This window comes from Dipodomys spectabilis, unplaced genomic scaffold, assembly GCF_019054845.1.
Source record: "Dipodomys spectabilis isolate Male_0828 unplaced genomic scaffold, ASM1905484v1 ptg000037l, whole genome shotgun sequence".
Lineage (NCBI taxonomy): Eukaryota > Metazoa > Chordata > Mammalia > Rodentia > Heteromyidae > Dipodomys > Dipodomys spectabilis.
The window spans coordinates 234749-258811 of NW_024870714.1; positions in this window are offsets into that span (position 1 = coordinate 234749).

Sequence of the window (24063 nt, forward strand, 5' to 3'; positions counted from 1 at the left end):
CAGACAGGAGCCACCTGTGCCGGCCTTGTGTGTGTGTGTGTGTTTGTTTGTATGTTTGTGTGTGAGTGAGTGTGTGTGGAAGTGGGTTGTAACAAGGAGCACTGGGCCCTTTTGTAACTTCTAACCACAATCTTTGGGGGGTGCATGGGCTTTGTGGCTGAAGTCTGGGGGCCTGGAAGGGTGAGACGCTTGAAGGGGACTCAACACCATTAAATTATAAGACCAAGGGATCTTTGTGCCCTGGAACTGTCTACTCACTTGGGCCTGGTGGTGGCAGAGGGAGCTTGGGAGGACCTGGGGGTGGGGCCCACAGGGGGTGGGTCCCCAGGGGGACAGAGAGTGTGACCAGCATTTAGTAAGGATGTGAGTCCTGTTAGTATGGAGTGTATTGACGTCGGTCAGACTCTGGGTCTTCTGATCATGACGTCTGAGGGGAAAGCCAACCCTATTTTAAATCTTGACCTGTGATTTCCAGATCTCAGTCTCCTGAGTAGAAAGGATTATAGGCATGAGCCTCTGGCACCAGGCCTCTGATTCTTTTTGGTATATTAGAGTTTGAACTCAAGGCCTAGGTTTTCCAGTCAGGTCTTCTACCATGGGAGCTAAATTTTTCTTTCTTGATCATTTCCAAGATAGCGACTCAATATATGCTCAGGCTGGGCTGGATCACTGTTCTCCTGTGACAGGCATGGGCCACCATGCGTGGTCATCTGCAGTTGGGATGGTAGACATGTTGCGCCATGCTCAGTTCTTGGCAATTCTGTGAGCATATGACAAGAAGATAGCTGGAAAGGGCTCAGAAGGGGCCTGGTATTTATCGTGCAACAGGTATGGGATTATGAAACTAAACATGGCTGTCTTTCATCATTACTCTATCCCCATGAGGAAAGGGATCCTTCACTGTGTTCCGTTTTGCAGCTGGGGAAAACGAGGCACGGAGAAGCTGGATGGCCTACACATTTCCCCCAGCTTACAGGAAGCTCGGCCTGACTTCTCTCCATGCTCCCTAAGACTATGGGTGCTAATCAGTCCAATTCTTGTGGTAGGAAGTACACTTCTTGTCAGTCAGGGGCTTGAAATCTGGGCCTGGGTGCTGTCCCTGAACCCCTAAGATCAAGTCTAGCATTCTACCACTTGTACCACAGCACTACTCCAGGTTTTCTGGTGGTTCTTTGGAGATAAGAGTCTCAAAGATGTTCCTGCCTGTGCTGCCTAACCATGATCCTCATATCTCAGCCTCCTCTGTAGTTACCATTATAGGCCTGTGCCACCGGCACATGGCTTAAGTGTACTTTTAACTTCCTCTCTCTGTCTCTGTCTCTGTCTCTCTCTCTCTCTCTCTGTCTCCCTTTCTCTGTCTGTCTGTCTCTCTCTCACAGGAGGTGGGCTGTGGGTCAGGATCTGCCTTGCTCAGCCTGTTGAACTAGCTCCCTGAAGTATGCCCCTCTGTGCCCAGGCTAGACCATGATGGCTATTCATTGTCAGTCCGTCTGCTGAGTCCTTCTCCACTATTCTCTGCTAACCAAAGTGGATGAAGAGGGATCGCGTTTTCCAACCGCAAAGCACGATCCCGGGCCTCTGATCCTCACCACCACATATTGGGCCAGACCCTGATGATAAGAAAATGAATTCACTCTATGTCTACTTTCACTTTGTGTCATTTTGGGGAGAGGGGGCAGTGTGCAGAGGAAAGACCCCAGGCCTGACACCTCCTGGAGGACATTTGTTCTTGTGACAGAGCCAAGTCAGTGCTGTGGATAAGAAAGAAGCCGCTATCAGACTGACCCAGAAAAATGCTCAAAGGTAGGTAGGCTGTTGAAGTATCAAACCCGCCTATGTCTGCTTTCTCAAAACATGCAGGGTGCAGTGTGGGTGCCCTGGTACTGGACCCAGGGGATTATAAATGGATGGTGGTGAACAGGTGCTGGTGGCTGAGGTCTGATGGTCATGACTCAGAGCCAGCCCAGGCAGGAGAGTCTGTGATATTCTTATCTCCCATAAATCACCTCCCCCCACCAGAAAAAAAAGCCAGATGTGGTGCTGTGGCTCAAGTGGTAGAGCCTCAGCCTTGAGTAAAAGAAGCTCAGGGATGACACCGAGGCCCTGAACCCAAGCCCTAGGACCCACAAAAAATAAAATAAATGAATGGTGGGCACCTGTTATGTTACTACCAAAAAGGATGGATTCAATCTTCTCTCTGGTACTTGAATCCAAAGGTAAGGGGCTTCCCTTGATGTTCCTCTAAACCTCTCCTTCTGTCTATTATCTCTCCCGGCTTGAGCTGCAGGATAGTATTTAGATCATCCCTCTTGATATGACCTTAAGTACCATCACCTACTTTTCCTCCTTGGGATGGGGATCCTGGATTTACTCACCACTGGGAGGATGAGGCACTGCAGACATGGGGGTAAGTATCCCCGAAACTCATACTCTCACACACACACTCACCTAGGCCAAGTCAGAGTAGCCTTTTCCAAAAACACTTTATCTCCTTGGATTAACTGACCTAGGAGAGGAACTTGATCCCCTGTAAATGACTATTTTAACTAGGGCTTGCTAGTTGATATGAGATAAACAGAAGCTCAAAAGGAAAGCTCTGGTGCCTGTCACCTCTGGCTCAGGCTTGTGCCTGACATCCTGGCTACTTGGGAGGCAGAGATCTGAGGATCAAAGTTCTAAGCCAGCCATAAGCTGGAAAGCCAGTGAGGCTCTACTGTCCATGGAACCACCAAAAAGTTAGAAGTGGAGCTGTGGTTCAAGTGATAGAGCACCAGCATTGAACACAAAAATTCAGAGACAGGTCCCAGATCCTCAGTTCAAGCCCACATAAAGAAATGGTCCCATGTGTTGCCCCCAGACTGCTTGAGCCTTGAGTGCTCTCTTCCAGAGTGTGATACAGCACTGGTCTCTGGGTAGTGTATCAGAGCCTTCAGAAACTGGGTGGTAAAAGCCAGGCCTTTCCCATTTGTGTTTTCTGAACACACACCAGCTGGTAGGCAGAGCTTGAAAAGGGCAGCAGCCTGCAGAACAGAGAAGATCCCTCTCACACAAATAATATGAATAACTGCACTAATCACATTATGCAGTAAACTTGTATGTAAATATAAATCATATATTTAAAATGTATACACATATTATTCTTTAGAGTGTTAGGACTTGAATTCAGGCCCTAGGAACAGGCCTGCCTTTTGTCTTCCAGCACGGTGAACTTCCCCATCCCCCACAGTGCTGCATATTTACCCAGAGCCTGAGTTCAAATCCTAGGGCTGGCAGATAAATGGGCATGAATTCCAAGACAAGGAGCCTCATAATATTTTAAATATTTTTAATGTATCAATGTATGTATTTATTTATTTCTATTTATTTTGTCAAGCACAGGGCTTGAACTCAGGTCATGGTAATTCTGCCTCAGATTTGATTACTCTAGGCTGGGGTGAAGCCCCTGGACCCACAGCTGAACCTGGGTTCCTGGGCCCCAAATGTTGACAGGAAAAAATAATGCGACACAGAAAAAAAAAAAACAACTGGCAACTTGCAGATGGCTGCCAGTTTTACATTTGTTTGGTTTGCAAGATGACCATCCTGTGTCTGAATGACACGGCAGAAAAATGTTGATAACCTGGCATTGCTGAAGGCTGGCGGGCTACCCGGAAAGCCATAAGCCAACAGGTCAACATAGGTCCTGTGTTAGAAGCCCCTTCCTGTCCCCTACAAATGGAGGGAAATCCTAAGAGTCTCGTTCTTATTCATAGGAATATTGATGGAAGACTATGAATGGCAAGGTGGATTTGGTTGATTCTGAATACTACCGTACAATGAGACAGAGTGATTTTATGAGGCCAATGGATTTTAATGAGTATTTTTTGACACATTCAAAGAATACTATTAATTACATGGACGCAATAGTTTCCAAACCGTGGTTGAATTAATTAATATTTCATTAAGGATGAAAACAATAATATTAATTACATGGAGGCATAATAAATACCCAAGAATTGGTAGAAATGTGGTCTATGTAACTGAAGAATGTATAGACATCTCTGGCACTCTATAAATATCTGTATCTATTTGTGTACTACCATCTTCATGTCAATCTGTTCTTATTTTGTCAATGCCTAGGGCTCGATCTCAGGTACTGGAAATGCTTGTCAGCTCCATATGCCCCAGGCTGGTGTGTTGACACTCACCCATTCATGACTTGGGTCTTGTACGCTGTGAATTCAGTTGCCAGCACTCACAAAAATTGAATCGTGGATTAAGAAGCCCATGGTGACTTATTTTTTTTCCTTTTCTGTGAAACTCCTGAGTGTCAGGTGTGAAATTTCATATATAGGCAAATCTATATCCTATGTAATAAATGTAATAAATATTTCATGTGTAATAACAGTCAATAAAATAAATGGTAAATAAATGAATAAAACAAAAATAAAATGAATAACTATACTAAGCTCCACATGGGGTCAACATCTGGAGCTCGATCTCAGGGTGTAGGAAAGGCCTGGCAGCTGAATTGGCTAGAGGCTGCTGTGCTGACAGTCACTCATCCATGAATTGAACCTTCTAGGCCCTGAGTTTAGATCCCAGCACTGCCAAAAATGTAATTGTGGAGTGAGAAGCCAAGCGTGACACATGTTTTCTTTTTCTTTGAAAGTACTTGGTTTTATGTAGGATGTATAATTCAGATGCAAATTTATAAGCTATGTAATAGGATGTCATAAATGAAAAAAATGTCATAAGTGGAAGAATTGTCACTACAATAAATGAAAAAAAGATTGAATTAGTAGTGAATCATTCTAGGATAAAATAGACACAATAATTAGAGGATATGCATTAAGTTTAATATTTTATTAAGCATTAACAGAATAAAAATTGCATGGAAACATAAATACCTAATTATTAGTAATAACAGCTAATGCACAATTTAATAATATATAGACATCTGTCTCATTCTATAAAATATGTGATTATATGTATGGATGTATGTACATATGTGATAAACAATAATAGGATATTGAGTAATTTTAATTAATGTTTTATTAATTGTTTACTGGGACACATCATTAAAAGGAGACATAATTTAATACCTAATAATTGGTAGTAATTAATATATAAATTAATAATAGACAGACATCTTTTTATGTATATAATATTTATATACACCAATCTCTATCTATGCCTCATTCACTCTTGGGGCCTGGTGGTTGAGTGCTCGCCTAGTAAGCACGAAGCCCTGGGTTCGATACCTCAGTGTGATATAAACAGAAAACTCAGAAGTTCTGCTGCCACGCCTACTCCAGTGGAGTCTGCTTAGCATGGAACACCTGCTATCAGATCTGAGAATGGGGCCTCACAGAAGCTTACCTCTGAGAATGGGACTTCATAGAAATCTACCTCAGAGAATGGGGCTTCAAAGAGGCCTACCTCCTGGAAAGGCTTGCAAGGCCCTGGGAAAGATATGTTCCTGGTCCTGTTTTTCTTTTCTTCGCTGTATAGGAGTGCCTATTAATCTTTTACTGTTCCTGCTGCTTGTTCTACTTTCTCATGTTCAACGTTCCCTTATTCAGGGCTCTTTCTTGGAAGTGATGACGACCCCACCATCCGATGAGTGTCCTGAGAATATGACTAACTCACCAGAGTTAAGTGCTACCCTGAAAGCCCCTCTTATGGAGGCTATTAGACAAGTCATAAGTAAATATAAAAGTATTGGGGGTTTCATGACGTCACTTCAGCAGAAGGAATTGTTTGTAAGAGATTTACAAGAAGCTGTAGGCACGGCTAGAGCAGAAAGTGTATATGGCTATTGGAGACTTCCCTTTAATCCTGAAGCATATACAATAGACCCATATAGATATCCTGTAGATAAGAACGATGTAGAGGGATATTTAGACCAAAAGCTAAATAAGATTCCTAAAAGGTTGGTAGATGGAAGGTGGAAATGGCTTTCCAGAGGAAAATGGTAGGATCCTCCATTATCTAGAGGACCCTGAAGACTTCCCCCAGATCCATAGCCTTTTACAGGTGTGTATGATAAGGATGGCAACCGTTGGGTAAACTACTTAAGAAAAAAAACTTCCCATTACTCTCTTCCATTTACTGAGAGACTTGGTAGATCTAGGCCTCCTTGGTGCTTACTATCAAAGAAGAAATAAAAAAGATCTTATGAGACAGTTAAGGCCTCTATGGAGAAGAGTAAACGATTATGTGAAAGGGTTACAGAGAAGACACTCTGAGCTTGAATTTGATATATGGCCAGATTTAACTAAGTATACTGAATATCATGAGTTTTGGCCACAAATTGGGGACCCTCTAAAAGAATGGCAAAGAAGCACAATTGCTTAGAAAAGATTTGAAATGCATAAAGTACAAAACTCAACAAAAGTAACAATAAAGTACTAGAGTTCATGCCTTTCTGTCCAGCACCGTGCCCATAAGCTCTGGTTAATGGTTAATAGGTGATAAACATCTCGAAACCAATTGTATTTCTTAAAAATAGAGGAAACGCCTGAAACAAGTGCCTATCATCATAGCTCGTCATACAAAATACAAGATCAGGCGACCAGCTGGTAACCACCCAAGAACAAAGCCTTGCAGCAAGATTATGTAACCTTTTGCCCTTTCTCATGGAGACCTTTATCTATAAAAGCTTGTTATCCTCTGCAATAAATCGCACTCAGCATTCACTCCTCTTGTGTGTGAGTTGTCTGTTTGCCATCTCCCCACCTGTTCCAGTTATCTCCACTAGGTGTCCTCCGTCTTCCCGAAAGAGCCAGTCAGCGGCATTCTGATATCTTTCAATCAATTGAGTGCTAGCCTGGAGCACAAATGCTTAGGGACAGTGTCAAAGCCCTTACTCAAGCCCCAGGACTGACGCCAAAAAAAGGTAGAATGTTCAACTGCAACTAGAGAAAGACAGGACCTCATCACAGAGAAAGCTAGTAGTCTGGTGCTGACAGCTGCCACCTAACCTGACTTGGTCAGATGTAAACTGTTGCAACCCAGCTCCATGGGTTAGCCCTGTCATCCTGGTTTACCCTGGCTTACCACCAACATCCCGGCTACTCAGTGGGTTTAAAACTTGGCAGGAAGTCTGCTAGACTCTTTGAAATATGGCTTGAAGTGGTAGAGGTCTAACCTTGAGCAAATGGTATTAGAACAGTACCCTATGCTTGGAGTTCAAGCCCCATGGCTAACCCCCCCCAACAAGAAAAACAACACCCCAATAACCATTAGATGTGAACTTGTGTGGTTTGTGAAATGTTCCTCAAAGAATGGTGATACTGATGAGAGCACCCTAATTCTAATGGCAGCTTGTTGAATAGAGCTATGTGCTGAGTCCTTCATAAGGTGCTCTGTGCTGAGTCCTGCACATGGTGCTATGTGCTGAGTCCTTCACAAAGTGCAGTGTGCTGAGTCCTGCATTGGGTGCTGGGTGCTGAGTCTTTCACAGGATGCTGTGTGCTGAGTCATGCAAAGAGTGCCATGTGCTGTGTTCTTCACAGGGTGCATTCTTTCATCAGGTCCTTGTAAGAGCTCCACAACTGAGATGATTATGCAGACAATAATATTGAGGCTCAGATATGTCCCCATGTCAGAGAAAAAATTATGTATTGCTGAAAAGTAATGAGTTGTCTCTTCAATTTTTTTGTTTTGTTTTTTCTCAGTCATGAACCTTGAACTAGGGGCCTGAGTGCTGCCCCTTACCACTTGGGCTAGCACTCCACCACGTGGAGCCAAGGACCCTCTTGCAGCAGAGTGCCACCTAGGGGTCGATAGCTGAGGTTGTCATCCTGCCTGCTCAGGAAGCTGAGATCTGAGGATCTGGGTTCCAAACTATCTCAGACACAAAAGGTCCCATGAGACTATCATCTCCAATTCACCACTAAGTAACCTGAAGTTGAAGCTGGGTGCTTGTCGCTCATGGATGTCATACTAGCTACTCAGGAGGATGAGATCTGAGGATCATGGTTCAAAGCTAGCCTGAGCAGGAAAGTCCTTGAGACACTAAGCAACGATGGACCACCAGAAAAACTGAAATATTGCTTTGGCTCAAATGGTAGAGCATAAGATTGAGCTGAAGAGCTCAGAGACAGCACCCAGGCCCAGACTTCAACTCCTACAACAACAACAAAAAGACAGAAACAAACTAACAAACCTGAAGTAGAGGGCTGGGAATATGCCTTTGGAGTAGAGTTCTTTTCATATATAAAACCCTGGGTTTGATTTCTCAGGACCACATCACTAAAAAAAAAAAAAAAAAAGCCTGAAGTGGCTCTGGCTCAAGTGGAAGAGGGGTGGAAGAGGGCTATCCTTGTACAAGAGAAACTAGTTACAGTGCTCAGGTACAGAGCTCAGGTTCTGAATTCAACTTCCAGGAATGGTATTTGAACCAGAGCACATGTGCAAGCACACACACACACACACAGACTAGAAGTGATGCTGTTACACAAAATGGTAAAGCAGTGGGTTTCTTCACTGAGCTCATGGTCAGCACCCCAGCCCTGTGATCATCCCCCAAACCTAGCCACCCAGGACCAACTGGGAGAGGTCAAAAGTTTCAAAACCTGATGAGATTCACCACCCCTAAATGACAGGAAGCTTTGTGATATCAGATACGTGCTTAGATTTTCCAAGCTTCTAGAAACCTAAGAGAGGCATCATATGCCCATTATCGCCCTCAATGAAACATTTCGTGAGGTTCAGTGCCCTGGTTGTCTGCAAGAACGTATCCTGAATTATATTGAGCACTGTATCTAAATACTGGAATATAGTCTCCAAAGGCAGGATAAGTGCACAGAACTTGGCCTGCCACGGGAGGTGGCACAAATGAAGACTTCCTGTCAAACCAGAGCACTGGGGAGAGAGATAGTTTTGGGTACAAAGAGACCTTTTTCTCCTGACTTTTAGAGCCCGCCCAAAATCATTCTCACTATCTGACCTGGATAGAGATGTTTGTTACACAGCTGTACAGGAATGAGGCTTTTGTCTGCCTGTCCAGACAATGAGAGAGACTTCTTTCAACAGGCCTGGGATGCAGAGAAATCCTCAGGCTACACTGAGAACAGTGAAGGGAGCCCTGGAACATGCACTTACATGAAAGCAGTCTCTGTTATGAAATCATTTTCTTGAATAAAAATTTCCTAGCTTGGTGATGTTCATCATAGCTACTCTGGAAATTCACCTATAGGAATACATCCATACATACCCAAACACATGGAAGTACAGGCTCTTTTTGAGGTGGCATGTCCGAGGTTGAACTATGAGCTGAGCATTGTCCCTGAGCTCCTTTGGCTCAAGGGTAGTGCATTAACCTTGAATTACAGCCCCACCTCTGGGTTTTTCTGTGATATCTTAGAAATAACAGTGTCATGGACTTTCCTATGCTGGCTGGATTCAAACTCAGATTCTCTACATCTCAGCCGTTGAAGAGCTGGTACTAAAGTGAGAAGCCGCTGGCACCTTCTTTTTTTTTTTTTTTTTGTCGGCCGTGGGGCTTGAACTCAGGCCTGGGCGCTGTCCCTCAGCTCTTCAGCTCAAGGCGAGTGCTCTACCACTTGAGCTACAGCGCCACTTCCGGTTTTCTGGTGGTTTATTGGAGAGCGGAGTCTCACGGTCTCTCCTGCCCGGGCTGGCTTTGACACGCGATCCTCAGATCTCAGCCTCCTGAGTAGCTAGGATTACAGGCGTGAGCCACCGGCGCCTGGCCCTCTGGCACCTTCTTTCTTTTCTTCTTCATTTTTAAATCTAGACAATCTGATTTCTTAACAGGGTCATTCCAATGGCTTGAATTTATAAATTAACTATACATTATTCTTTATAGCTGCTTTCACTGAGAAGGATTTTCTCTCCTCATCTTCTCTGGTCACAGGTTTGAAGCCAAAATTGAGAAGTGAGTATCACAGGATTTGGCAGCAAATGTCCACAGGACATGATAGCCCTGTCACTTAGCATTGAGCTGCAGTGAATTTTCTGTCTCAGGATGAGAGGACCGATAGCTGGAGCAATCCTCATACTGTCTACATTGCACCTTTTGCCTATAAAATGATCTAATAATTATGAGTGTTGTGTGTCTCTAACCTTAAGTATCTAGAACACACTAGAAGCATCTTCATGTATCTCTTTTTCTCTAGTGCCTCTTAAAATTTAGATTAAGGGCTTGTGTGGAGGGGCTACTCGGTGAATCCCTAAGGAAAGCACCTTGAAGCCTCTTGGGAGATCGCCGTTCAAAGTCAGCCTGAGCAGGAAGTCTGTGAGACTCTTAACTCCAATAAACCACCAGAAAACCAGAAGTGGAGCAATGGCCCAGAGGGTAGAGCTCCAGCTTTGAGAGAGAAAGCTGAGCAGGAGACAGAGGCTAGATCAGGCACGAAAGCCTGGGAGGCGCTTATGTCCAATTAATGACCAGATGGGTGGAAGTGTATCTGTGGTGGTGGTAAAGCCTCAGCCTTGTGAAAAACAGCTCTGGAATGCATTGGGCCCTGATTTCAAGCCCTGGGATGGCCACAAAAAAAATTTCAAAAAGAGAAGGCCAAGTTTATGTATCACTGCCCGATGCAGTTATGTTTGTATATTACCTCCCTGAGTGCAAACAGACCATATGCAATTCTTCTCCTTTTATTTACTGGATTATTTTTCAGATATACTCCTTGCACATACCGCATCATTGTCTTCATTTCAGGCCCATAGCTTTTCTCTTCCAGGGTTCCAGGCATGTGTCCTTATATGATGCATCCTGAAGCTCTCAGCAGCCTTTATTTACATTTTATTATGGGACCAATGCAAGAATAGTCACAAATCAGACAGGGGAAGAGAAGATCAGGTTACATAGAAGTAACCAGTATTCAGAAAATTAAACTTGGGGACGTAAAATGGGAGCATACTTATGTAAAAACTACCATTAAGGAAAAGATGAGGACGCTGGGAATGTGGATTACTGAGAGAGTGCTTGCCTAGCATGCAAGAAGCCTTGGGTACGATTCCTTGGGAGCACATACACAAAAAAAGTCAGAATAGGTGCTGTGGCTCAAGTAGTAGAGTGCTAGAGATTAATGTCCTGGCTTTTATTTCAACCCAAGAACTGGCAAAGAGATATCTAGATAGGTGGGTAGATAGATAGATATAGGCACATACATACATACATACATACACAAATACATAGATCCATAGATAGATTCAATAGATAGATAGAAAGATGATAGATGAATCTGGTCTTGGATGTCAGGAGGAAAGAAGGGAACAATTCCCAGTCATGAGGCCTTCTGCAGTGTGCCAGGACACCAGCATCGCCTTCACACGACCACAGGGCAGGAAGACTGTCTCTTTTCCACTTCTCAGGCAGCCAACGGCCCCAGAGTCAAACAGGCAGACCTAGGTTCTAACTCAGGGATTGGAGATTTGAATTAATGACGTGGAGAATGAAGGAAGGAGAAAGTACTGGCAGAGATAGAAGAATGGCCTTCAAATCTGACAGATGGAGAGTGAAAAACCCACTCCTTAAGACCAGAGAGCAGTGTTTTTCTACTCTGTTCCTCCCCTCTTACCCACTAAACTGGCTCTCTATTAGTAAATTAAAGGTAGGCTGAGGTTCCCTTCACCTGAGGGAGGAAGGTTAATTAGTCATTGTTTGAAGAGGCAGAGAAAAGCCTTACCCTAGTTTAACTCTAACAATTGTTTCAGGTTTCCCCCCATTGGTGGCTGTTCCTGGAATGAATGAAGTGATTTTGCAGCTCCCTTCCATGATGAGTGTGTACATTCTGCCTCCTAATCCTGTAGGCCTACTCTCTTCATCTAGCTTGGCTTTGAAACTGTTTTCTGCCTTCAATTACAGTGTTACACTGCAGTTCTTCCTGCAAACATGGCTAGGGTTTGGGTCCTGAGAACTTTATTTGAACCCAGGATAGGTCAATAATGTTTCTTTCCTGCTTCTATAGCTCAAGAACTCTAAGAACATTTAGAGTACAAGTACTTCTCATCACCAAAGGAAACTAAGGAAGCTCTTGAACATCTGACCTTTCATAAGTGGAAATCTTAGTGTCATAGACTTTTCTGCCCTCGCTGGCTTCACCCTGTGATCCTGGCACCTCAGTCTCCTGAGCTAGGGTGACGGGACTGAGCTACTGGTGTTCGGCTTGGTTCAGAATTGCAATGACATTGACAATACAAGTCAACTGCTTATCACAAAGGGTTTGAGGAACATATTAAGCCTTTCAACATTGGACCTTTCAGAACCCAGTAGGACACAAGGTTACAATGCTAGAGTCTGAGAGGCTGGGCATATGGATCTGCTACACTTGAGCCTGCAGCTCTAGTTCTATTCTGGTGTCCATCAGTGTTCATTTTCCAAAGAATGTTCTAGTAATTAGCAAATAGGAAAATTTCTTTGATTAAGCCTCACTTTTTTCCAATTGTGTGTCTCGAACTCATGTGTGGCACTGTCCCTGAACCCATCAGCTCAAGGCGAACACTATACCACTTGAGCCACAGCGCTACATGGGTTTTTTGGTGGTTCACTGGATATAAGAGTCTAATAGGCTTTCCTTGCCTAGGCTGTCTTTGAACAGTGGTCTTCAGCTCTCAGCCTCCTGAGAAGCTAGCATTCCAGGTGTGAGCACTGGCATCTGGCCTATTGTTTTTGACAGTCCTGGGGCTTGATCTTAGGGCCTTGGTACTGTCTCTGAGCTTCTTATTCTCAAGGCTAGGCACTTGACCCACACTACAGCTTCTGCTTTTTCTGAGTATGTGTCACTGAGGTTTAAAACCCTGGTATTCATGCATGCTGAGCGAGCTCTTTATCACTTAGCTGCATTTCTAACCCCACACTTAAAATTGTATCCCTCACTTTCCTATCCTCAAGAAAAGGCATCTGACTGTACATCATCTAAAGAAATCCCAAGGGTGGCGGCAGAAACTGCAGCCACCATACCTGAATCACAGAGAGTCCAGGACGAAGGAGCCAGACCCGGCAGGTGAGCAGATTCTACTCAACACCAGGAAGAACCAACAAGAAGAAATTTCATCCTGCAGTTCGCAGACCAGAGACGACCCAGGAACCAAGACTCAGCGTGAGTATAAGCCTAACGTCCTCACTCCTTCTCAGGGAGCAGAGGAGGGAAGGCCAGCCCTCCACCACCCCCAGTAATGAAGATCTCCATCTTGGATACTGACAAAGCTCGGCAGAGCTGCTAGCTCCAACTCAGGCTTTGGAATAAATCTAGAGTCATCTAGCAGGTCACAAGTGCCTAACTTGGCCTACCAGACTCAGCTCTACCCAGGGAAAAGTCACCCAGCTCGGGCACCAGCCCCAGGAGTGGCTTTCTTCACTGGGTAATCAGAGCCAGAGGCTGCCCCTCCCTTTAGCAGCATCGACAATCAATTGAAATTCAGTAAACAGAAACCGTGAGAGTGGCTCCAGGCTGGGATCCGTGAGTTTCTCACAAACCAGCCCCCAGGAAAAGCTACTGTTTGCTGAAAGGCCTCAACTCTACCCAGAACCTAGCCTCATTGCAGCATCTCCAAACTCGAGAAAAAAGCCATCTTCCTCTTTTGTGATACTCAAAGCAGATCTCCCTCCCATTGAACTAACCTGGGAGGAGGATCACAGAGCATTTTTCTGCCTGTTCAAAGAAACTGACTTAAGTAACCAACCAAACCACAGGAACACAAGCAGACCAGAGACTACAACAAGAGGCTGGTTATGGACACAAGGGAGACACAGGATTTTTCCCACCCCTCCCAAAAAAATCAAAGAACTTTTTTTTGTACCTTTTATAATTTTGTTTTCTAAAAAAATTTTTTAATCTTTAATTTTTACCTTTTTAGAAAAAAATTGTTTTCTAGTAATTTTTTATCCTCTTAAAATTTTATTTTAGGGGTATAAGTGTGTGTGTTTTTCTTTCTTTTTTATGTTTCTGTTTTTGTTTTGTTTTGTTTTTTGTTTAGCTCTACTGACCTTCTGATCTTTTTTCTTACATTTTTATCCTTTTCACCTTTTCTTCTCTTTTGTTCTTCTTTATGTGAGTTAATTGCTGCTCTGCACATCCTCAGATAAACCCGTATTCCATTATTAGACCTTATCCCCAATTGTATACTCACTTAATCCACAAATTTATTACTCAATTCAAAACCTCTTAGACTTAAATTCCTTAATAGCAGTACGACATCTTTATAGCTTTATAATATTTTAAGTATTTTGTTTTTAAGTTTTTCACATGTCCTTTATATCCCTCCCCTTCTCTCATTATATTCATGTTGTTCTCTGAATAGTTTGTTTTCAATTCTGTAAAATATATCTAATTTTTACCTTACTATTTTTTCTGGTCTCTTTTTGTTCCTTTTCTTTTCTTTTCTTTCTCTCTCTCTACTTACATCCTATCCAACCTATTTCCTGCTTTGAGATTAGGACTTAGTTAACTCTCCCTGTGCCTTCCCACATCACTCTACTACTATTTTTTATGCACATCTCTTCCTAAACCTAATAATTTCTAGTTTACCAAATTCTTCTTTGCAGTTCGTAGCCCATTAATATATAGTTGTTTGATGTTGAATAGATGTATCTGTTGAACTAGAATGTACCTGCAGACGATTGACTGTGCAAATACAGACTTTGGTTAATGTTGCCTAAAGAGAGTGTTCTAGCACAAAACTGGTGTTAATTTCATCCCAAATGGGCAGAGTAAGCCAGAGAAACACAAGAAAAATGGCAAGTACGGGTACCTCAACTCACACTCATGATAATCAGGGGACAGAAGAGATAATGAATAATCCAGAGGAGATTTCCCAAATAGCTCTACAAACACTGCTGGCAAACATGGTAAATGAAAAGATTGAAAACATACAAAGGACTCTGTATGAGCGTGATAGGGAAGGAGAGGAGGCAATCCTAAAGTCTATACAGGAATATCATAAGTGTGAGGAAGCTACTCAAAAACTGATACAGGATTTGCATGAGCAGCTTAAGAATACTCAAAGAGAAAGGGAGGAATGGTGTGAGACAGCTGAGAACACTCAAAGGGAACTACAAGAATGGCATGAAAGGGAGGAAGTTAATCAAAGAGTAATACAGGAATTGAGAGAGCAGGATGAGAATACACAAAGATCACTAAAGGCATTCATTGGATCCATTAAAAAAAAGCTGAAGAAAGTCAGGGAGACCACAAAGGGAATGCTGAATGGAACCCAACAGAAGGAATGGGAGTCCAAGGAAACCATAAACAATCTGAGAATAAACACTGAACAAAAAATTAAGGAAGTAAAGAAGTTCATACAAGATCTAAAGCAAAGCTTCAAAAAGAACTTGAAGCCATCAAAGCTGACCAATTAGAAGGAAAAGAAATAAAAAACAAAGTAGAAATTCTCAACAGCAGGTTAAACCAAGCAGAAGATCGAATCTCGGGTACTGAAGACAGCCTAGACATTGTAGAGAAAGAACTTACAACCATCCAAGAGAAATCCAAGAAATATGAGAGATCTATCCAACACTTGGAAGACACCATCAGAAAACCTAATCTAAGGATAATGGGTGTAGAGGAGCACCTAGAAACAGAAGTTAATGGTCTAGGAAATTTGTTTAACAGGATCCTAGCAGAGAACTTCCCAAAAATGCAAAAAGATAGGCCTATTCAAGTACAAGAAGCTTTTAGAACCCCAAATAGACCAGAACAGAATAGGACATCCCACCGCCACATTATAATCCACACAGGATCAACTCAGACCAAGGAAAAGATCCTTAAAGCTGTCAAGGAGAAAAGGTTAATCACCTATAAAGGGAAACCAATTAGAATCACCTTAGAATTTTCAGCAGAGACAATCAACGCAAGAAGAGCCTGGAATGATGTATGCCATGCCTTAAAAACAAACAACTATCAACCAAGAATTCTGTGCCCAGCTAAACTCTCCTTCATAATCTAAGGCCAAATAAAAGCCTTCCATAGCAAAGAAAAATTGAAACAATACATCTCCACCAAAACAGCCCTATAAAAGATTCTTAAAGACGTCCTACACATAGAACACCAACAAGAACACAATAAAGATCAAGAAATTGCACCCAAACTGAGAATCCAAGAACCATAGGAAGCACCCAGTTTTCGCAACCCCCAAGAAAGTGGATAACATGGCAGGAACTCCCAAATGCCTCTCAGTCCTGTATCTTAACATTAATGGACTTAACTCTCCAATTAAGTGGCATAGACTGTCTAGTTGGATTAAAAAACAAGGTCCTTCTATCTGCTGCCTTCAGGAGTCACATCTTGCCCATAAAAACAAACACATTTTCAATGTTAAAGGCTGGAACAAAACCTACCAAGTAAACAGCAGCCATAAACAGACAGGAGTTGCAATACTAATATCAGATAAAATAAACTTCAAATTAAAATTTGTGAGAAGAGATAAAGAAGGTGGCTAAATACTAATTAAGGGATCTCTCCTTCAGGCGGATATTACAATTCTAAATATATATTCGCCAAACAACGGAGCACCCAAATTTATCCAAGAAACACTATTTTCCCACAAATCACACATAGATCCAAAAACAATAATTGCTGGGGTTTTTAACACACCGATCTCCGCACTAGATAGATCAACTCGGCAAAAACTCAACAGAGAAAAAACCGCTGTTCTATACAACTGCATAGATCAACTAGATATAACAGACATCTACCGAATATTTCACCCAGCAGCATCAGAATACACGTTTTTCTCAGCACCTCATGTAACATTTTCTAAAATAGACCACATTTCAGGAAACAAAGCAAACTTGTCCAAATTCAGAAACATTGACGTTATACCCTGCATTCTCGCGGAGCACAAGGGAATAAAAATTAGAACTCAAAACCAAAATCCACCAAAGAAAGTCTGATAAAACATGGAGGCTGAACAGCACACTGCTGAATCATGAGTGGGTCAAGGAAGAGATTAGAAAGGAAATTCAAATGTTCATGCTATTCAACATAAATGAGCACATAAATTACCAGCTCCTCAGGGAAACAGAAAAGGCAGTACTCAGAGTCATGTTTATAGCTCTGAGCTCCTACATTAACAAATTGGAGAGATCGGAAACCAACAATTTAATGAGCCATCTGAACCTACTTGAAAAAGAGCAGCAAGAAAACCCCAATCCAGTAGACGGAAAGAAATAATTAAAATTGAATGAATTAGAATCCAAAAAAACTATAGAAAGAATGAACAACAGAAAGAGTTGGTTCTTCAAAAAAATTAACAAAATTGACAAATCTTAGCAAATCTTATCAAAAAAAGAAAAGAACACATCCTAATAAATAAACTTAGAGAAGAGAATGGAAACATCACCACGAAAAAAACCAAGATTCAGAACATTATGAGGGAATACTTCTCAAAACTTTATGCTAATAATTTTGAGAACTTGACAGAAATGGACCTTTTCCTAGCAAATATTGACATGCCAAAACTAAACCAAGATGAGTTAAACCAGCTTAACAGGCCCATATCAAGCATTGAAATAGAAACAGCAATAAGACACTTGCCAGCTAAGAAAAGTCCAGGACCAGATAGTTTTACAGCAGAACTCTACAAGGCCTTCAAAGCAGAGCTCACACCAATTCTCCTCCAAATCTTCAATGATATTGAAAGAGAAAGTTCACTACCGAACACATTCTATGAAGCCATCATAACCCTCATCCCAAAACCAGGCAGGGACTCATCAAAGAAAGAGAACTATAGACCCAGTTCTTTGATGAACATTGACGCAAAACTTCTCAACAAAATTTTGGCCAATCGACTTCAACAATTCATCCAAAAAATCATACACCGAGATCAAACAGTATTCATTGCAGGGATGCAAAGCTGGTTCAATATACGGAAATCAATTAATATTATTCATCACATCAACAGGAGCAAGGATAAGAACCACATGGTTATCTCAATAGATGCAGAAAAAAGGTCCAACAAGATCCAAGACCCCTTTATGATGAAGATTTTGGAAAAATTAGGAATCCATGGAACATTCCTCAATACAGTAAAGGCTGTATATGACAAACCTACAGCCAGCCTTATACTTAATGGTGAAAAACTAAAGCCATTTTCTCTTTACTGAGGAACAAGACAAGGATGTCCACTCTCTCCACTTCTATTCATTCTGGTATTAGAATGTCTATCTACAGCAATAAGACAAGATGTAAACATAAATGTGATCTGAATAGGGAAAGAAGAAATAAAACTCTCCCTCTTTGCAGATAACATGATCTTGTATTTAAAGAATGCCGTAGACTCCACTCCCAAATTACTCAAGCTGATTCAAACCTTTGGCAAAGTAGCAGGTTATAAAATTAACCCCCCAAAATCAATGGCTTTTCTGTATGCCAACAATGAGAAAAGTGTGTCTGAAATTAGGAAATTAACTCCATTTGTAATAGCCCCTCAAAATATAAAATACCTAGGAATTAACTTAACCAAAGAAGTGAAGGACGTCCATGGTGAAAACTTAAAATCTTGAAAAAGAAAATAAAAACAGAACTTAGAAAATGGCAAAACCTCCTATGCTCCTGGATTGTAAAGATTAACATCGTGAAAATAGCAATACTTCCCAAGGCTATCTACAAATTCAATGCGATACCTATCAAAATTCCAACCTCATTCTTCAAGGAAATAGAAGAGGCAATCCAAAAATTCATGTGGAACAATAAAAGACCCCGAATAGCAAAAACGCTCCTCAACGGAAAGAATACTGCTGGAGGAATATCAATACCAAATTTCAAGCTCTACTATAAAGCTATAGTAATCAAAACAGCTTGGTACTGGCATAAGAAGAGACCTCAGGACCAATGGAATAGAATAGAAAACCCAGAAATGAACCTACAGACCTATGCCAACTAATCTTGGATAAGGAAGCTAAAATATTAGAATGGAAGAAAGACAGCCTCTTCAGTAAATGGTGCTGGCAAAATTGGTTAACTACTTGGAGAAAACTAAACTAGATCCTTATATATCACCCTGCAACAGAATCAACTCCAAATGGATCAAAGACCTCAGAGTCAAAGCAGACACTAAGAAAACATTACAGGACGAAATAGGAGAATCTCTAGGCCTCCTTGGCTCTGGCCGAAATTTTCTTAATAGAGACTGGAATCACAACAAATCAAAGAAAGATTGGATAAATGGGATTGCATGAAGTTGCAGAGTTTCTGCATGGCAAAGGGCATAGCTAGCAAGATCAATAGAGAGCCCACAGATTGGGAGAAGATCTTCACTAGCCATGTAACGGATAAGGGTCTCATATCTAAAATATACTTGGAACTCAAAAAATTAAACCCCCCAACAACAAATCCTCAAAGAAACAACTGCCCAATAAATAAGTGGGCTAATGGCTTGAATAGAAACTTCTCTGAAGAAGAGAGAAGGATGGCCAATAGACACATGAAGAAATGCTCACCTCCCTAGCCATAAAAGAAATGCAAATCAAAACAACATTGAGGTACCACCTCACCCCAGTTAGAATGGCTATAACCAAGAACTCTAAAAACAACAGATCCTGGAGGGGATGTGGACAGAAAGGAACCTTACTTCATTGTTGGTGGGAGTGTAAACTTGTTCAACCACTTTGGAAAGCAGTATGGAGGTTCCTCAAAAGACTCCACATAGAGCTCCCCTATGACCCAGCAATCCCACTTTTGGGCATTTACCCAAATGTTTACAAACAAGACCACACTAAAGCTACCAGCACAACTATGTTTATTGCAGCATTATTTACCATAGCTAAGTTCTGGAACCAACCCAGATGCCCCTCAGTAGATGAATGGATCAAGAAAAGGTGGTATATATACACAATGGAATTCTATGCCTCCATCAGAAAAAATGACATTTCCCCATTTGTTAGGAAATGGAAAGGCTTGGAAAAAAATATATTACATGAAGTAATCAAAGCCCAAAGAAACATAAGTCCCATGCTTTCCCTTATTTGCAATATCTAGTATATGTATGAGACAAGCAGGAAAGGTCAGATAATGTGATGTTAGGAAAATGAACCCTTAAATATGTACTTAAATGTTTTTTTTTCTTTCGTGCATTTTTTTCTAACTCATTTATAAGATTATTTCATTGTAGCTTTGTATGTCCCTCCCCCACATTATAACCCCTGCTTTCACTATATTTGATTTCGGTATAATTTGTGGAGGAGATGGGGAAAAACAAGTCATTTAAGGATACAGGTGGACCCGATGAAACTATGAGAAGTACAAGTTGTCATGTCAAAAACGAACTTTACAACTTTGGTGCGGGGGCGGGGGGGATTGGGTGGGAGCGCGGGTGGTGGCTGGTAAGTGATGTGAAAGGTAAACAAAGGAGGAGGCAGCAATGCTTGATATGAAATTTACTCATTATCTTGCCCATGTAATTGTAACCCCTCTGTACAGTATGTTCACAAAAAATTAAAATAAAAAAAAAATACCTGAGCATTTAAAGTAGCTAAAACACTTAATGAGTTTTATAAGAATTATTTAATCAAATATGGAATTGTAATGTCATTATTTAATTTTGAGATTAAATAATCAAAGAACTTTGCCTTATGAAAAAAAAGTGGCAATAACTCTCATCCTCCTGGAATGGAAAGATCAACATCGTCAAAATGGCGATACTTCACAAGGCTATCTTCAAATCCAATGCGATACCTATCAATATTCCATCCTCATTCTTCAAGGAAATAAAAGCGGCAATCCAAAAATGTATATGGAACAATAAAAGTCCCCGTAATATCTAAAACGATCCTTAACAGAATGAAAAGTGCTGGAGGAATATCAGTACCAAATTTCAAACTCTACTACAAAGCCATAATAACAAAAACAGCTTGGTACTGCCACAAGAACAGACCTCAGGACCAATGGAATACAATTCAAAACCCTGAAATGAACCTACCGACCTATAGCCATTTAATCTTTGATAAGGGAGCTAAAAAAATAGAATGGAATAAAGTCAGCCTCTTCAGTAAATGCTGCTAGCAAAATAGGTTCATCACTTCTAGAAAACTAAATCTAGATACTTATATATCACCCTGCACCAGAATTAACTCCAAATGTATCAAAGACCTCAGAGTCAAAGTAGCCACTCTTAAAACATTACAGGATGGAATAGGAGAAATCCCAGGTCTCTATGGCACAGGCCGGAATTTTCTTATAGAGACCCAGAAACACAACACATCAAAGAAAGGTTGGACAAATGGGATTGCATGAAATTGCAGATTTTCTGCATGGCAAAGGACATAGCTAGCAAGATCAATAGAAAGCCCATGGATTGGGAGAAGATCTTCACTAGCCATATCTAAATATAGCCATATCTAAAATATACTTGGAACACAAAAAATTAAATTCCCCAACAACAAATTTTCAAAGAAACAAGTTCCCAATAAATAAGTGGGCTAAAGACTTACAGAGAAATTTCTCAGAAGTGGAAAGAAGGATTTCCAATAGACATATGAAGAAATGCTCAACCTCTCTAGCCATAAAAGTAATGCAAATAAAAACAACATTGAGATACTGCCTCATCCCAGTTAGAATGGCTATAATCAAGAACTCTAATAACAACAGATGCTGGAGGGGATGTGGACAGAAGGGAACCTTACTGCATTGTTGGTGGGAGTGTAAACTTGTTCAACCACTTTGGAAGGCAGTATGGAGGTTCCTCAAAAGACTCCACATAGAGCTCCCCTATGACCTAGCAATCCCACTTTTGGGCATTTACCCAAATGTTCACAAACAAGACAACATTTAAGCTACCAGAACGACTATGTTTATTGCAGACTTATTTACCCTAGCTAAAATATGGAACCAACCCAGATGCCGCTCTGTGGATGCATGGATCAAGAAAATGTGGTATATATACACAATGGAATTCTATGCCTCCGTCAGAAAGAATGATATTGCACCATTTGTTAGGAAATGGAAAGACTTGGAAAATATTATATTAACTGAACTAATCCAGGCCCAAAGTAACTTAGGACCCATGGTTTCCCTTATTTGCAATAACTATTATATGTCTGAGTCAAGCAGAAAAGTTCAGGTAAGTTGATGTTAGGGAAATGAACACCAAGATACATATTTCAATGTTTTCTTTTTCTTTCAGGTGATTGTTTCTAACACATTTATAAGATTATTTCTTTGTTTCTTTGTATGTCCCTCCCCAATAGCATAACCCCTGCTTTCACTGTATTTGAGGTTGGTATAATTTGTGGTGGGGAAGGAAAAAACAAATCATTTAAATAGGTATACTTGTGAATCCATTTCAACAATGAGATGTACAAGTCGTTATATGGAAAAACAAACTAACAACTTTGGTGGGCGATGAGGAAGATTGGGTGGGGAGACTGGGAGAGGATTGGAAGGGGAAACAAAGGAGGAGGCTACTATGCTTGATAGAAATGTACTCATTATTTTTCCCATATAATTGTAATCCTCCTGTAGAGTATTTTCACAGTAAAAATTAAAATTAAAATTAAAAATAATCATCTATTATTATTATAGTCTTATATTCTGACTTATTTACTTTGTAACAGTTTTTAAACTTTTTGCTGCTCTGCTGAAATTTATGTATTTAAATATTATCATCAAAGTATATCGTTTGTGTACTGGGGGCAGATTTTACAAAGTGTTTAACCAATGGCTTTTAAGAATTCTTAATTGGTATATTATTTGTTTCATTTTTAATTTCAATTTAATTTACTGTGAAGGTAATGTACAGAGGGGTTACAGTTACATAAGGTAATGAGTACATTTCTTATGGAAGGAACATTGTTATCCCCTCCATGGGTTTTATTTCTACACTCAAACAACTACTGTACTTTTGTTTTCTTTGTTCACGTATTTTCATTATAAAATTGATATACAGATGGTTTGCAGTTATTTAGGTCAACTAAACAGTACAATTCATTTTATTTTCTGAATTTCAAATTTTGAACTTCCTTTGTTTCTTTAGGGTAATTCTTTTTTCATAGTTGTAGAATTAGTTAATTTAATTTTGCATGATTTTTAACACATGTAAATTATTCAGACACATATATTTTGCTTTTAAAATATTTAACATGTGAATATCTAAAATTATTTCCTTAATTTATATATGGTAGGTGAATTTAAATAAATTTATTTTCTTATAGTTCTAAACATATTTTCCAGGTAACAAATACTATATTTCCAAGAAGCACATACTTTATTAAGAAAATCTTCATAACCTGGTTACTTTTTTTTGTAAATATTTGTACTTGAATTAAAAAAAAAGTTTGAGCTGGGCAAGGTGATTTGTAGCTTCCACTTTCTAGCTATGGTAGTAACTGTGAATAGGGTTTGTAATTCAGGAGAGCTTAAGAAACTGAGACCTCATTATAAAAATATCCAGACTGAAATTATTAGAGATATGGCCATCCCTAGTGAGATATAGAGCAGCTGGTTATCACCAGTAGCATCAATATTTTTTCAAAATAAAAGGATAAACTCTTCAAAATGTTCATTATTTAAAACTTGTTTGCAAAGGTTCTCATGTCTTCAATTTCTTATTTTTCAATTCACTTAATCTATAAGAATCCAAGTATATTGTAACTATTTTATTTCTACTAAACTTTTAAATAGTACAAGCAATATTATGATTTCCTATATTAAATTACTTTTATTATTTGTGATAATTTCTTTTGTTTAATATGATAATAATAATCCAAATGTGTGTATGTGGTATGTGTGTGTGTTTATGTGGTTTTTGTGTGTGTATGATGATATGTGAATACTTTGTAATGCTTGGGATATCACTTGGGATAGCATTGTTTCACATATGCTAAACCAAGTTTTTACCTCTGAACTATACTGTGCAGTTATAATGTAAATAGTGCTTTAAATTATGACTTTTAAATTTTCATTCCTAGTATGTTTTTTTCAAAATTATATATTCTACAATGTGATCCATATTCTATCCATGTTAGCAAATTTTATTGTTACTTAGAATATTTCCACTTCCAAACTCTTGCGTTTATTGATAAAGGTTTTACTTTGCTTCTTTTCTCTCTTCATTCTTTTTGCCTTTAGATTTTACCTATTCTTTCTCTTATTTCTTTGGTAATTAATTATC